Here is a 16,260-nt window from a genome sequence, read left to right as displayed (position 1 = left end):
GTTTGTAGGTGACTGGTTCCACCCGTCTCACAAGCCACCGGGAAGCCTTGATATGGCACACAAAATGCGTGTGTCGTCATCTTAATTGTCTGTGGCTGAATTGGATCTCTGGCAGAGATTACACGTGCACGGAGAAAAGAATACACAAGACAAGGTATATCATGTCAAATGATTCTTCCCTACCTTTAATCAGAGATGTACAGTTTTTATAACAGAAATCGAGCTGTCTCATTGTGTTACATCATGGGTTCTTTTCCAAATTACTGTTTACCCCAAATAGCAAATTAGTATTGATCTCATATGATCTCATATGTCCTATATCTACTATATAATCATTCTGCACATAATTATCGTTTTCTAGCCCGGTCCACCCTAATCCACCCAGTTTCGATGAAGCTAGGTGGGTCATACATTACAGAAATAAGTCTTAGAAAATCACAAGTATCTTAAAGCTACATGATTCTAATATTCAGCAAAACGTCCATATAAACTTATAGGTTTGATTCTTGTATATATTCATATGCCATATATTCTCCCCTTAACAGTCCCCCCTTTGAAGATATGCAAAATCAAAATCCTAATCTCGTCGAACCTATCGATCTGTCCTCCCGGCCTGCCTATCTCAACAATGCTGGAACCTAACTAATTAATCTTCACCGTATACACGAGACGACCCATCTCTAGTAGATGGACCCCTCCTAACGGACTTTGCACAGGAGGAAGTCAGATCCTAGTTTCTCCCTCGCAGGTGTTCTTCAGGCAGACATATTCCGGAGGTGGTGCTCGCATGGTTTCATAGGGACATCTTTCATACAGGGGATCTTGAAAGTCGGCATGCATAGTCATTACTGTGGTTTCCATGGTCATCGTCATCATTTTCTTAAGGCATGGAGCTATGCAGCATACAATTAAGGAAAATATGATCAAAGGACATAAAATAACTATCATAAACTTAATAAGTCAATAATTGCCTTTATGGCATCCCCAGTGCATTTTATAAACCGCTGTTGATTATAGTATAGGTAGTTTATCCACTTTGCATTCTTATTTACGGGGATGGTGGGTTTAAACACAACTACTGTCTTGTTCTCGACTTTTAAATTTATCAGATGCCCCCTGTGTGCCCCCACTGGTATCTATGCTTCTTAGCCAAAATTTACCTTTTTTGTCACCATTTTCCCTCCCAAGTTTAATACTTGAGCCTAGAACATATAACCCTTGGTCATTCTCTCAGTGGTTCTCAATAGTGAGGTACAGAACTATGCATCCCTTCTTGGGGCAGTGGGTGGCAGGGAAGGGTAGGCCTGGAAGGGCTTTCTGGCATTAAAAAGGGGCTTTGGACAGAGTCATGCAGCTTAATAGGCTTATTCCCCATTTGTCCCTTTGCTGTAGGGCCTGGACTGGTTGATGTCTCCAGTCACTTTCACCAGTGTGCCACCCAACAAGTGACCAATCCTCACAGTTTGAACCTTCCCCTGTTTCAGCAGTAGTGACATAGATGAATTGTGTACTTAACCCGATATCAAACTGTGCCATGGGGCCTGGGCATTCTACTATGAGACAGTAGTCAAATTGATATGTTACTCTTGGGGTGGAGACATTACACCAGAATGTCACTATACCCTTCTCATAAATGACTACCCCTTGGTGACTGACTACCCCTTGGGCTAGGAAAAGGATAAGTGCCAGATGGATGAAGGGTGGCAGCCGCCACTGGACTCTGGATCCAGCATCTCCTTGCAGTGGGAAGCATGGACCCATGGACTGCTGTGATAGTTGACAGGACTTGGAACGGGCTGTCATCTCTAGGTTCAAGGGTTTGTCTGTTGAACCTCTTGGTGATGAGGACTCAGTCATCGGGCAAAATCTGGTGGGCTCCTAGGTCCTCAGGATCTCGGATGGATGAAAAGACTCAAAAATATATTTTAGTCATATGTTTTTAAATTAAGTCTGCATATAAACAATTATAATGAACAAAATATAATCCTAAACTAAATATTTACAAGTAGGATCTTATAGGGCTGAGTTTTGTTGGACCTGCTAGTATGTGTGTGTATTTGTGCGTGTGTGTGACCCAAGGGAAAGACTAAACTCTTATGCTGTGATTCCCCTGTTTCCTGTATAGCATCAAGTATGTAAAGCTTTGTTTGAGGCCTTAAATTTTCCTTGTTCATCCTTAGGCGCATTTCATCCTGTGTAACTTCATCTTAGGTCCATTTCTTCTTTTCTTCCTTGGATACTTGTTTCTGGAATGTCAGAACATCTTTTTCCTGGGTTATCCCTTTTCCTCTGTTTCTGTGTCAAGCGGTATTATTGCTGCTTCTTTTGCTGTTACTTCAGCTAGTCTGTTGCCCACTGCTTTCCTTGAAGTGTCTCCAGTGTGTGTGCTTTTACTTTTACCACCGCAACTCTTCCTGGCATCAACAAGGACTCCATTAATTCTTGTATGGCTTTGTGGTGTCTGACCGGCGTTCTGTTAGCCATGATGAAGTCTCTTTCCCTCCAGATTGGTCATAGCTTCATGTTGAGTGAACCTCTTGTATGTTTCTGTCAAGTCCCGCAGTCCTGCCTTTTGGATGCAGGCAGTGGTTTTGCTGGCAGCATGTATCTTCTGTGGCCACTGCTATACCAGTGTGCGAACGGCCTCCTTGGTCTATCCACAAAGAGCGTCAGGTCAGGTTCTATTGCCTCATGACAGCGAGACAATCGCGTTCAGCCATTTCAGAGTCGACTACCTCTTCCACTAATGTGTCAGAGATGTGGTTTCCATCCTCCATCTTCCACCCCCCTCTGGCAGAGATAGGAGAGTAGCTGGATAGCACATCTGGAGATGGTGACGTTGTCTGGGAGCAGAGTAGGGCATTGCAGACATAGGTGCTTTGGGCCAGGTTCTTCAATTGGTGACCCATAAGGATGTCAGAAGCTTTGTCCAGTACAGATGGGTTGCAAACACAGCTCTCATGCAGATTGGGACTCCACAAGCCACTGGGTCAAGTCTTGGAGAGTAGAAGTCAGGAGGGCATTGTCTTCCTCCGTGAAGCTGTGTTAGGCCTCCATTTACATGGTCAGGCTTCTTCATGACAAACAGACAAAACAGTTCGGTATAGCCTGGCAGTCCTAGAGCTGTGAAAATGTGATTGCAATTTAGCATATAAAACCCATTAATACCTTCTTGGTTAGTCTTGAAATAGCTATAAAAAGGTTGCATGTGTAGAAGAGCAGTATTGGCTTGGCTGTCCTCAGTCAGGGGAGGAGGTCATCCATGTACTGTAAGAAAATGGCAGTGGGATGTGTCCTCTTCCAGGGCTCCAGGACTGTGGTCATGGCTCGGGTGAACATAGAGGGGCAATGTTGTGCCCCTTGAGACATCATAGTCCAAGTATATTGCTGGCACCATATGTAAAAACAAACAGGTAGTGGCTTGCAGCATGTAGAAATAAACTGAAGAAGGCATTGGCCAGGTCAATCACCATAAACCATAGAAAAATAAATAGAATTGATAAAAAAGAGTGTGTGGGTTTGGCACCATGGATGTGTCCAGTATTAAGACATTATTGAGAGCACACAAGTCATGTATCATCCAGAACTTCACAGAAATAATTGCAGATTGTGAAATGGAGGGTGAATATTGCAATTTCCTTGGCAGCAGAGCTACTGGCTTCAGCCCCACCTTTACAAACTGGATTTTCAGCCTGCCAATATTGAGTCTGGGATCAGTGCCATTAGTTCAACGCCTACATTATCTATAGATGTGTCCTGTAAAAAAAGAAAAGACTGCATACTTCTGCAGCAAATAGATCAATATCCCTGATTACATTTCTGGCTGCATCGGGACCCACCAGGAATTTGAGCGGAATATCCTCAACCTTTATCTGCGTGAGAGGTGTTGTTTCTCTATTGTATTTTCGTGGGGGGGGCTGTAAGAGTATACGTACTTTCATGGGTTGTGGACTCAGTATGCCAGTACCCTATTAAAATCTGAAGCTCGGTATTGGTGGGTGTCAAAGCTTCTTCCAACTGGGGACTAATTTGCATTTCAAATCTGAGATCCAGAAACTTTTTATTACATCATTGGAAGAAACTATCCACAGGTTCTCCTTTCCCCTGCATGACATCCTGGAGAATGGGGGTCTGGCAAGCTGCTTACTAGGGTATCTGTCTCTTGGTATTTCCAGGAGTCCTTGCGTGGAGTAGATTGTGTACAAAAGTATGAGCTTTGAGGCTTAAAAGATGATGATGATGATGATGATGTTCCCCCATTTAACGATGGATACTATAGATTATTATAAGTCTGAGCTATTTATTTCCTGTCTTCTCCTGTTCTGTTTAATTATATACCTCCATGTCATATTCATCTTTTTCTTCATTATTCTTTTCATAAACAACATTAATTAATAAAACTATAATGGATGCTGGACAGGATGTAGCATAAGGCGTGCCGTGTATATAAATAGTTGGAAAGAAGGTAAGGCTACTTGGATTGGTCATCTGACAGTCAGAACAAGTCTCACGATATTCTGCATTCTGCATTTGACAGCTGGCACACGTCCAGTCATCGGGAATGTATATAGAAGTATAAATGAATGTAATGCAGATATTGCAACTGACACATCTTCCTGTGTAAATATTTGTTTTGCATAAAATTCAGCAATCTTGTTATATTCCTCTCCTCATCTCTTTTGGCCTAACTTTCTCTGCCTTCTTATAAAATGCTTCAGGGTCCTGTAAGACCTCATAATACCTGAGGCTAGAACACTGCTTTCTACTCATTAACACATTCTTCTATTCCTTCTTATCTAATGCTCCTCCCCTCGTGATCGGAGGGTTTCTTAACATACATTTTCTTTTTCACTCCACTATGGGTCATATCTGTTATAGATATCGACTGACTGCTCCCACCCATTCTATCATCTGAATTCTGAATGCGTCTGAGGGACATGTGTGTGCGTCTTGAGACAAATTCTCACAGGGTTATAAACAGTTGGATATGTGACTGTAAAAAGCTGTATGTACTCCTTATGTCCGAGTAAAGGGGATCTTCAGTGAACATAGTGATGTCTAGCTATCTTGAACACAGTAATATAGGGAATTAACCAACAACTAACACCAGAGTATTTCACTAATCTTGTGTATCCAGAAACTGCGTAGTATAAAAATACCTTATAAATTGTTAAAATTTCTGTTTCCTCAACACTTTCGCTCTAAAACATTTCAGAAAACCATCTCACAGAGAAATGTAGTGACATTAGTACAACATTAACTAAAAAGTAATCTCACACTGTCAGAAACATCTGTACAAATCAAAGCAATTATCATTCAAGCAATTCTCTTTCTACCTGAACAAATTTTATCAACTAACCTTATAATTATAGTATGCAGAACAAAACCAGTTTAACCAATTCTCTAATTTCACAACATATATATATACAGTATATATATATATATATATATATATATATATATATATATATATACACACACATAGAATGCATTCAAAAATGTTAACCACATGCCAGTATGCCTCCTGCCGGCAAATCATACACAATACAAAAGACAAAAAACAGAATGAATTCAAAACTGGCACTGAGATCAAATACTGTGAATCCTTGACACCAAAGCACTTCACAATTTACCTATCTATATTCCAGCCTGATTTGTAGAGATGAAAAATCTACACTTGGGCAAAACATACTTTTCAGGGAGAGAGCAATCACTCAGTCACATCAACATGGTAATTAAAATTACCCTTCCACCCGTATAACCTATGAACCTATGCTGCAGCTAAAACACCATCATCTTAGCCAGATGATGTCTGGTGGGAACCCTGCAAGAAGCCACCAACCACTTAGAGGTTGGAAAATCACTCAGAGTAATCAAGCCCCTACTCCCACTTGCCCACTGGGAGAGACAGTTCAGACTTCTGCGATCATCGGTCAAGCCGATAGCAGGACCGGAACCAGAGTGACAGTGAATTTGCTCAATACGTCTCCCTATCTATATTTTTTCTTTTCAGGCTGGCTGAGGTAACAATCACATAAGCAAACAACCAAAACAGCAAAGCAGAGAGGCAAAGCAGATAAGGCAGACAATTAAGGAAATCGTGACCAGGGTGAGTTTTTGGTGCTAGGACTTGTCAGATTGGTCACTATGTCTGAGTCTGACAACCGACTGACCTTTATCTCAGCACGGAAACACTGGAGGGTTATAGGTAAGATGAATGATTTTCTTACCTAGTAGGAGGTGCACATCTCCACCCTCGAGTGGTCCGGTCCAAGATTGGAGGTCTTCTTTGCGGTTGGTCAGGTTCGAACTTTCGTCCTAGCCCCTCGTTTGGACGCCAAATGATATGGCACACAAAATGCGTGCATCGTCATCTTAATTGTCTGTGGCCGAATTGGATCTCTGGCAGAGATTATATGTGCACGGAGAAAAGAATACACAAGACAAGGTATATCATGTCAAATGATTCTTCCGTACCTTTAATCAGAGATGTACAGTTTTTATTACAGAAATTGAGCTGTCTCATTGTGTTACATCATGGGTTCTTTTCCAAATTACTGTTTACCTCAAATAGCAAATTAGTATTGATCTCATATGTTCTATATCTACTATATAATCATTATGCACATAATTATCATTTTCTAGCCTAGTCCACCCTAATCCACCCAGTTTTGATGAAGCTAGGTGGGTTATATAATACAGAAATAAGTCTTAGAAAATCAGAAGTATCTTAAAGCTACATGATTCTAATCAGCAAAACGTCCATATTATCTTATAGGTTTGATTCTTGTATATATTTATATGCCATATATTCTCCCCTTAACAGCCTTCCCTGATACACTGTTACAAAAACCTCAGCAGTACCTCTGCTGATTAACACACATTCAAGCTTCCATCCCAGGGCCACCCACCCTGGGATACATAACGGTCATTTACCATCCTGCCGTTCATCCTATTTCTCTTACCACAATGGACATGCCTGTGTGCCTGTCCTGGGACACCCACACAGCGCCCCCTAGCGGACACTGCACCACAATATATACGTATACACTACTCAAAAAAAAATAATGGGAACGCTTAAACAAGAGAATATAACTCCAAGTAAATCAAACTTCTGTGAAATCAAACTGTCCACTTAGGAAGCAACACTGATTGACAATCAATTTCACATGCTGTTGTGCACATGGAATAGACAAACAGATGGAAATTATTGGCGATTATCAAGACACTCTCAATAAAGGAGTGGTTCTGCAGGTGGGGATCACAGACCACATCTCAGTACCAAAGTTTTCTGGCTGATGTTTTGGTCCCTTTTGAATATTGTTGTGCTTTCACACTCGTGGTAGCTTGAGACGGACTCTACAACCCACACAAGTGGCTCAGGTAGTGCAGCTCATCCAGGGTGGCACATCAATGTGAGCTGTGGCAAGAAGGTTTGCTGTGTCTGTCAGCGTAGTGTCCAGAGGTTGGAGGTGCTACCAGGAGACAGGCCAGTACACCAGGAGATGTGGAGGGGGCTGTAGGAGGGCAACAACCCAGTAGCAGGAGTGCTACCTCAGCCTTTGTGCAAGAAGGAGCAGGAGGAGCACTGCCAGAGCCCTGCAAAATGACCTCCAGCAGGCAACAAATGTGCATGCGTCTGCACAAATGGTTAGAAACCGACTCCATGAGGATGGTCTGAGTGCCCGACATCCACAGATGTGGGTTGTGCTTACAGCCCAACACCGTGCGGCCATCCAAACAAATGCCACCCCACACCATTACTGACGCACTACCAAACCGGTCATGCTGAAGGATATTGCAGGCAGCAGATCGCTCTCCATGGTGTCTCCAGACTCTGTCACGCCTGTCGCATGTGCTCAGTGTGAACTTGCTTTCATCTGTGAAGAGCACAGGGCGCCAGTGGCGAATTTGCTAATCCTGGTTTTCTGTGGCAAATGCCTAGTGTACTGCATGGTGTTGGGCTGTGAGTACAACCCCCATCTGTGGACGTCGGGCACTCATACCATCCTCATGGAGTTGGTTTCTAACCGTTTGTGCAGACATGCACATTTGTGGCCTGCTGGAGGTCATTTTGCAGGGCGCTGGCAGTGCTGCTCCTGTTCCTCCCTGCACAAAGGCTGAGGTAGCAGTCCTGCTGCTGGGTTGCCTTCATATGGCCCCCTTCACTTCTCCTGGTGCACTGGCTGTTGCAGAGTGTATATCTTTTGTGAATCCATCAGTACACAGGAGAACTTCACTGAGCAAGTTATCTTGAATAAACAGCTTTTACTTCTTATGGGTAATCATGAGATAACAATCAGAAGCACACAGCTGTGTTGCTGGTATAATACAGTCAAAAGCAAAAGTAAAACTAACATACAAGAGAGCTTCCCTCCCCACAGTACAGCAAACATATAACTTCACACTATCGCCATCTGCTGTCAGGCTAGTGTAAAGTCCTCCTTTACATAAACAATAAGTCCATTTCTGTTGCATATGCCAACACCCTTTCTCAACAGTAAGGACTTATTCAGTCAAACCCAACTTTTTTTATTAGTCTCTGGTGTTTATCAGCATTCAACGCCTTTGTGAAGATGTCTGCTGTCATTTCTTCAGTAGGACAATATTCTAACTTCAAGACTCCTTGTTCCTGATGATCTCTCAAGAAATGATACTTCACATCAATATACTTGGTCCTGAGCAAGAACAAGACATCCTTGATTGTCCTCTTTCAATTTTGTCAGTTCCAACTGTGGTTGTCCTATGTCTGTCAACAATTGTCTTAACCACAGAACTTCTTGACCTGCATGTGCTGCGGCAACATACTCTGCTTCAGTTGAAGACAGTGTCACAATTGACTGTTTCTTACTTGTCCAACTTATTGGTCCACCTGAGGGGAAAAAAATATGTCCACTGGTAGATCTTCTGTCAGTTGGATCTCCAGCTCAATCTGCATCAACATATCCTGTTAAAATGCAATTATCAATTGTGGGTAGTTTGAGCTTAACGTTGCTGGTTCATTTCAAATAACGCATTACTCTCTTTACAGCATTCCAGTCAGCTTTGGTTTTGACACCTTTCTACTCAGGATACCTACTGCTGCTATGTCTGGCCTTGTAACAGTCGCTAGATACAGTAGTTTTCCTATTGCTGTTCTGTACTCTTCATTATTTGGTAACATATTTTTCTCACTATTCATCTCTTTAAGATAATTAGTTTCCATTGGAGACTTTACTGTTTTTGCATCCTTCAATCCAAATTTTTTGTTATGTCTTGAATCATGTGATTTTGATTCAGTAGGAAACTTCCGTCTTCTTCTCTTTCTATCTGTATTCCTAGGTACTGTTTCAGATTTCCCAAGTCTTTGATTTTGAAATGTTGCTTCAGGATGTTTACAATGTTTTCTTTATCCCTTTCTTGTTCAAAACAAATCAAAGTGGCGTCTACATATATGAGTACATAAATCCATCTATTCATCAGCCTTTTTGTGCACAAGCATAGATCAGCTTTGCTTCTTTGAAAATTTGCATTTGGAAACACTTCCATGATTTTGTCATTCCACGCTTTAGCTGCTTGCTTTAAACCATATATGCTTTTCTGTAGTTTGCAAACTTTGTTTGGGTTTCTTTCATCTTTGAACCCTGGAGGTTGTTCCACGTAAATGTCTTCTGTTAAATCTCCATTCAAAAATGCTGTCTTTACATCTAGATGTATCAGTTCCAACTGTTTCATTGCTGCAACTGTAAGTAAAGTTCTTATTGTAGTATGTTTGACAACTGGAGCAAATGTCTCATCATAGTCTTCTCCATATTTTTGAGAATACCCTTTAGCTACGAGTCTTGGTCGGTATCTTTCAGGTGTGCCATCTGTTTGGTATTTTACTTTAAAAAAATCCATTTACATCCTATGGCTTTTCTTCCTTCTGGTAAATCTGTCAGTGTCCATGTATTTGAGTCATGCATGGATTTAATTTCTGTTTCTGTTGCTTCTATCCATTTATTAGCGTCTTCTTTAGGGAGTTTAGATATGTCTTCTTAAGTGGTAGGTTCATAAATTTTACTTGTGCTTGTCTTGTATGAGAGACGTTTTGGTGGTTTTCCTTTGTTCTCTCTCATTGAACGTCTTGGTTCTGTGTCTGTTTGTAGTTGTATTTCTTCATTTTCAGTATTCTGTTCTTCATCAATTTCAACTACTTTCTCATCAGATATCTCTTCAGCTATGCCACTGCTATTTTTCTCATTTTGTGTTTCCAGTGAAATCATAGTGTCTTCATTTAGATCCTCAATGAATGTCACAATGTTACTCACCGTGACTCTGTCTGTTTTGGGATCTAGGATTATGTATCCCTTGCAGTTTTCACTATATCCAACAAATATTCCCTCCATGGATCTGTTTTGAAGTTTGGAACGTTTTTCTGTTGGAATGAATACAAAAACTTTACATCCAAAAACTTTTAAATGATTGACACTTGGTTTCATACCTTGCCACAGTTCATATGGAGTTTTCTTCAGTTTTCTGGAAAAAGTCTGTTCTGTAGATATGTAGCTGTCATTGCTGCCTCACCCCAATATTTCTCTGGTAGTTTGGAATCTGTCAGCATACATCTCATCATTTCTGTCAGAGTACTGTTTTTCCTTTCTGCTACTCCATTTTGTTCAGTTGTGTACGGAACAGTTTTCTGGTGTTCTATTCCATTCTGTCTTAAGTAGTTTTCTATTTTGTGACCTGTAAATTCACCTCCATTTTCACTTCTGATGACAATTGGCTTCCTTTGAAATTTGTTACTCGACCTTGTTACATAGTCTACAAATTTATCAAAAACTTCACTGAATGTGACCTGAGCATAAGTGCGAACTGTGGTAAGTGTGTGACTTGTGATTCAGTGACTTTGGATTCAGGGAGTTTCCAAGGGAGGTATTACTGAATTACTGTTATATTTTATTAATACTTTTTATTTACTTTTGCTTATCTTTTTGTCTGGTGCAATCCCCATTAGGATGTGCTCCACTATTGCCAATGCCATCCAGTGCAGGTCTTGCTGCATGTATGAAATCCTTGAACAGCCGGTCGAGGGTGCATACTGCTGTGCGAGATGTGAGCACGTTGTGCATTTGGAAGCCCAGATACTGGATCTAAATGTGCAGCTGGCAACACTGAGATCCATAGACAATATGGAAAGGAGTCTTCTGTTCACTGAGCAGACGCTCAATGGGATAGAAGGGGGGATGCTAGGTTGGAGCTGCAGGACAATGAAGCAGCTAGCTGGGTGACAGTTAAAAGGCGGGGTAGAGGGAAGAGCACCAGGTAGGCTAGTCCTGATCCTGCACTCCCCAATAAGTTTGCTAAGTTGGCAGATGAGGGGAGTGTTAGTGCAGGAGTAGCACTGCTGCAGCAAGGCATGTCCTCTGAAAGCCTGAGGAGTGTCTGCTCCAGTAAGGGGGGAAATAGGAGAGCAGGGCAGGCCAGACAGGTGCTGGTAGTGTGGGACTCAATTATTAGGGGAACAGATAGGGCAATCTGTCACAAAGACAGGGATCGTCGAATGGTGTGCTGCCTACCTGGCGCTCGAGTCCGACACATCGCTGATCGGGTTGACAGATTACTGGGATGGGCTGGTGAGGATCCAGTGGTCATGGTGCACATTGGCACAAATGACAAAGTTAGAGGTAGGTAGAAGGTCCTTAAAGATGATTTCAGGGAATTAGGCTGTGGTATACTTCCTGTACCACATGCCACGCCAGAGAGGCAACGGGAGATTAGGGAGGTTAATAAGTGGCTCAGGAATTGGGGTAGGAAGGAGGGGTTTGGGTTCCTGCAGAACTGGGCCGACTTCTCAGTTGGCTACAGTTTCTACGCTAGGGACGGGATGCACCTCAATGGGGAGGGTGCAGCTGTGCTGGGGGAGAAAATGGCTAGAAGGTTGGTGGAGTGTTTAAACTAGGGACGGGGGGGAGGGTATTCCTTTTATAGGAGGGGAAGACAGTGCAGATAGAGACCTGGGCACAAATAATGAAATTGGGGGTGGGGGTGGCATGGGGGTGGGGTTAGAAAAGTTAATAATTTAAGACAGAATAGAGGTACAGAGAGATACATAAAGTGCATGTATACTAATGCCAGAAGCCTCGCCAACAAAATGGAGGAATTAGAATTAATTTTGTTGGAACATAATTATGACATGGTGGGGATATCTGAGACATGGCTGGAAGAGAGCCATGACTGGGCGGTTAATTTACAGGGCTATAGTCTGTTCAGAAATGACCGAACAAATAAGCGAGGGGGAGGCGTGTGTTTATATGTAAAATCATCCTTAAAACCCATCCTTCGTGATAATATATATGAATCTAATGAAAATGTAGAGTCCCTGTGGGTGAAGATAAGGGAAGGGGAAAAATAATAAATTACTGATAGGGGTCTGTTATAAGTCTCCAAAAATAATGGAAGCAACAGAGAATATCCTCATAAAGCAAATAGATGAAGCTGCGACTCAAGGAGAAGTCATTATTATGGGGGACTTCAACTACCCTGAAATACATTGGGGAACCAAAACCTGCAGTTCCAGCAAAGGTAATAGGTTTTTGACAACTATGAGAGACAATTACCTTTCACAACTGGTTCAGGACCCAACAAGAGGGGGGGGGCACTGCTAGACCTAATATTAACCAGCAGGCCAGACCGCATATCAAATGTAAGGGCTGAGGGTCACTTGGATAATAGTGATCACAAATTAATAAATTTTCATGTATCCTTTAATAAGATGTGTAGTAGAGGGGTTACAAGGACACTAAACTTCAGGAAAGCAAATTTCCAACGGATGAGAGATGATCTTGGTGCAATTAACTGGGACGATATCCTGAGACATAAAAATACACAAAGAAAATGTGAGACGTTTATTAGCATCCTGAATAGGACCTGTGCACAATATATACCATATGGGAATAAACATGCTACAAATAGGAGGAAACCACTATGGCTAAATAGAGCTGTAAGGGGTGCAATAAGAGATAAAAATAAAGCATTTAGAGAATTAAAGCAAGTAGGTAGTGATGAGGCATTAAATAAATACAGAAAATTACATAAATTCTGTAAAAAGCAAATCAAGACAGCAAAGATTGAGACAGAGAGACTCATTGCCAGAGAAAGTAAAAATAATCCCAAAATATTCTTTAACTACATAGATAGTAAGAAGCTAAAAAATGATAGTGTTGGCCCCCTTAAAAATAGTCTGGGTGAAATGGTGGATGAGGATGAGGAAAAAGCCAATATGCTAAATGACTTTTTTCAACAGTATTTACACAAGAAAATCCCATGACGGATAACATGATCAGGGATAAAAATTCTCCATTAAATGTCACCTGCTTAACCCAGCAGGAAGTACGGCGGCGTCTAAAGGTACTGTCACACTTAGCGATGCAGCAGCGATCCCGACCAGCGACATGACCCGGTCAGGATTGCTGGTGCATCGCTAAGTGGTCGCTAGTGAGCTGCCACACAGGCAGATCTCATCAGCGACATCGCAGGGGTCGGGGGTCGCTACTTACCTGTCAGACGAGGCGATCCTGATGTCCTCCCGCCCGCGTCCACGCGTTGCTCGTCTCCACAGCAGGAAGTCCCAGCAGGAAGCTGACGACAAGAAACGGTCCAGGACGTTCTCGCGCGATCAGCGATAACCAGCGGGGGAGCAGTTGGAGGTAAGTATCAGACATAGTGATATCGCTAGCAATATCGCTATGCCGTCACAAAAAACAGTGACGTTATAGCGATATTGCTAGCGATATCGCTTAGTGTGACAGGCCCTTAAGAATCACTAAAATTGACAAATCCCCGGGCCCAGATGGGATACACCCCTGAGTACTGCAGGAATTAAGCACAGTCATAGATAGACCATTATTTTTAATATTTAAAGATTCCATAATAGGGTCTGTACCACAGGACTGGCGTATAGCAAATGTGGTGCCAATATTCAAAAAGGGACAAAAACTGAACTTGGAAATTATAGGCCAGTAAGTTTAACCTTAAATGTGGGTAAAATCCTGGAGGGTTTTCTAAGAGATACTATACTGGAGTAGGACTGGGTCACGGTTAGCAGTGGGGTACCACAGGGGTCAGTTTTGGGCCCGCTTCTTTTTAGCATATTTATTAATGACCTTGTAGGGGGCATAGAGAGTAGAATTTCAATATTTGCAGATGACACTAAACTCTGCAGGGTAATCAATACAGAGGAGGACAATTTTATATTACAGGAGGATTTATGTGAACCAGAAGCTTGGGCTGATAAATGGCAAATGATCTTTAATGGGGATAAATGTAAGGTCATGCACTTGGGTAGAACGAACAAGATGTATAATTATGTGCTTAATTGTAAAACACTGGGCAAAACTGTCACTGAAAAAGACCTGGGTGTATGGGTGGATGACAAACTCACATTCAGTGGCCAGTGTCAGGCAGCTGCTGCAAAGGCAAATAAAATAATGGGATGCATTAAAAGAGGCATAGATGCTCATGAGGAGAACATAATTTTACCTTTATATAAGTCAATAGTGCGACCACACTTAGAATACTGCATACAGTTCTGGTCTCCGGTGAATAAGAAAGACATAGCTGAACTGGAGCGGGTGCAGAGAAGAGCGAACAAGGTTATTAGGGAACTAGGGGATCTGCATTACCAAGACAGGTTATTACACTTGGGGTTATTTACTTTGGAAAATCGAAGGCTTAGGGGTGATCTTATTACAATGTATAAATATATGAGGGGACAGTACAAAGATCTTTCTAATGATCTTTTTACTCTTAGACCTGTGACGGGGACAAGGGGGTATCCTCTACGTCTGGAGGAAAGAAGGTTTAAGCATACTCACAGACGCGGATTCTTTACTGTAAGAGCAGTGAGACTATGGAACTCTCTGCCATATGATGTTGTAATGAGTGATTCCCTACTAAAATTTAAGAAGGGACTGGATGCCTTTCTTGAAAAGTATAATATTACAGGGTATATACACTAGTTTCCTTAATATTGCAGTGATCCAGGGAGCTAGTCTGATTGCCGTATGTGGAGTCGGGAAGGAATTTTTTCCCCCAATGTGAAGCTTACTGTTTGCCACATGGGTTTTTTTTGCCTTCCTCTGGATCAACATGTTAGGGCAAGTTAGGATAGGATATGGGTTGAACTAGATAGACTTAAAGTCTTCCTTCAACCTTAATAACTATGTTACTATGTTACTTTCGCTCTTAATTAAGTATGTGATTGTGTATCTTGAGTAGCCATCTATGAAAGTCACCATGTATCTATTTCCTCCTGATGTAGTCACTTGCATGGGTCCACATACGTCAGTATGCACCAAATCAAGTAGTCTTTTGCTTTTCATCTCACTTTCTTTTGGAATAGATATTCTTGTGGCTTTAGATTTTATACAACATTCACATCTTACGGTAATTGAGCAATCTGATATCTTTAGATCTTTTGTCAATTCTTTTCTTTGTAGTTCCCTTATACTGTCAGGGTGTCTGTGTCCTAGACGTCTATGCCACATGTGACTACAGTTCTTGTGATCATGTGTACATACCTTCATCTGTTCCTTTGGTGTGTCAAGATGATATAATTGTTCATCTGCCTTGACATTGGTTATCACCTTGTTTCCTGCTAGAATTGCACACTCATTGTCTTTGAATTTTACAGTGAGTCCATTGGCTGTTAAACGCTTCACAGATAACAATCCACCTTCCAATTTTGGAACATACAACACATCCTGTATAAGTATCTTTGCATCTTGTCCAAACTTGTTTGAGCAGTTTAGCGTACTTTGTCCTATACTTTCTGCGCTTATTTTGCTTGCATCTGCAAGATAAATGGCTTCCTTCTTATCTAAATCAAGATCAGTGAAAAAATTCTTGTCACTTGTCATATGACTCGTTGCTCCTGAATCAATAAACCAACCAAGTGATGATTTCTTGTCTGTTACTTTAAATGTGCCATTCCAATTATTCTCACATGAATCGGAAATTGTGTTTTTTCACTTTCTGTGTATGCTCTCTATGTTGTAATTTTTGTTGTTCAGCTTTCCATATGGTACAGTCTTTCTTTAAATAACCTTTTTTCTTATATCTGAAACATTCTCTTGTCTCTTTATTATAGGGTTTTTAAAATTCTGTAGCTTTAAGAGCGTTTCCACTGTCCTTTTCAGTCGAAGAATCATTTGTCTGTTCTTCTCTTCTCTGACATTCATCTATTAGTCTGGTTTTCGCAAAATCTAATGTGACGTCTTTTTCTGGTCTTGTCTCTAG

The 16,260-nt window shown here is 41.5% G+C and overlaps 1 protein-coding gene across 4 annotated transcripts in view; it reads left to right on the top strand.

The window, feature by feature from the left end:
- The window catches only part of LOC141059243 (uncharacterized), a 250,569-nt gene that overhangs the window by 189,407 nt on the left and 44,902 nt on the right, over positions 1-16,260 (top strand). The window contains exon 2 of one of the 4 annotated variants that reach the window (XM_073555548.1): positions 6,014-6,109. The exons of the other annotated variants lie outside the window; for them this stretch is intronic. The gene's annotated coding sequence lies outside the window, so the exon portion shown is untranslated. The remainder of the gene's footprint in view (positions 1-6,013; positions 6,110-16,260) is intronic. 4 annotated transcript variants of the gene reach the window in all.

Source organism: Dendrobates tinctorius, unplaced genomic scaffold, assembly GCF_039654945.1.
Source record: "Dendrobates tinctorius isolate UK_male_01 unplaced genomic scaffold, ASM3965494v1 ptg000226l, whole genome shotgun sequence".
Lineage (NCBI taxonomy): Eukaryota > Metazoa > Chordata > Amphibia > Anura > Dendrobatidae > Dendrobates > Dendrobates tinctorius.
This window is presented reverse-complemented; position numbering and strand designations above follow the sequence as displayed.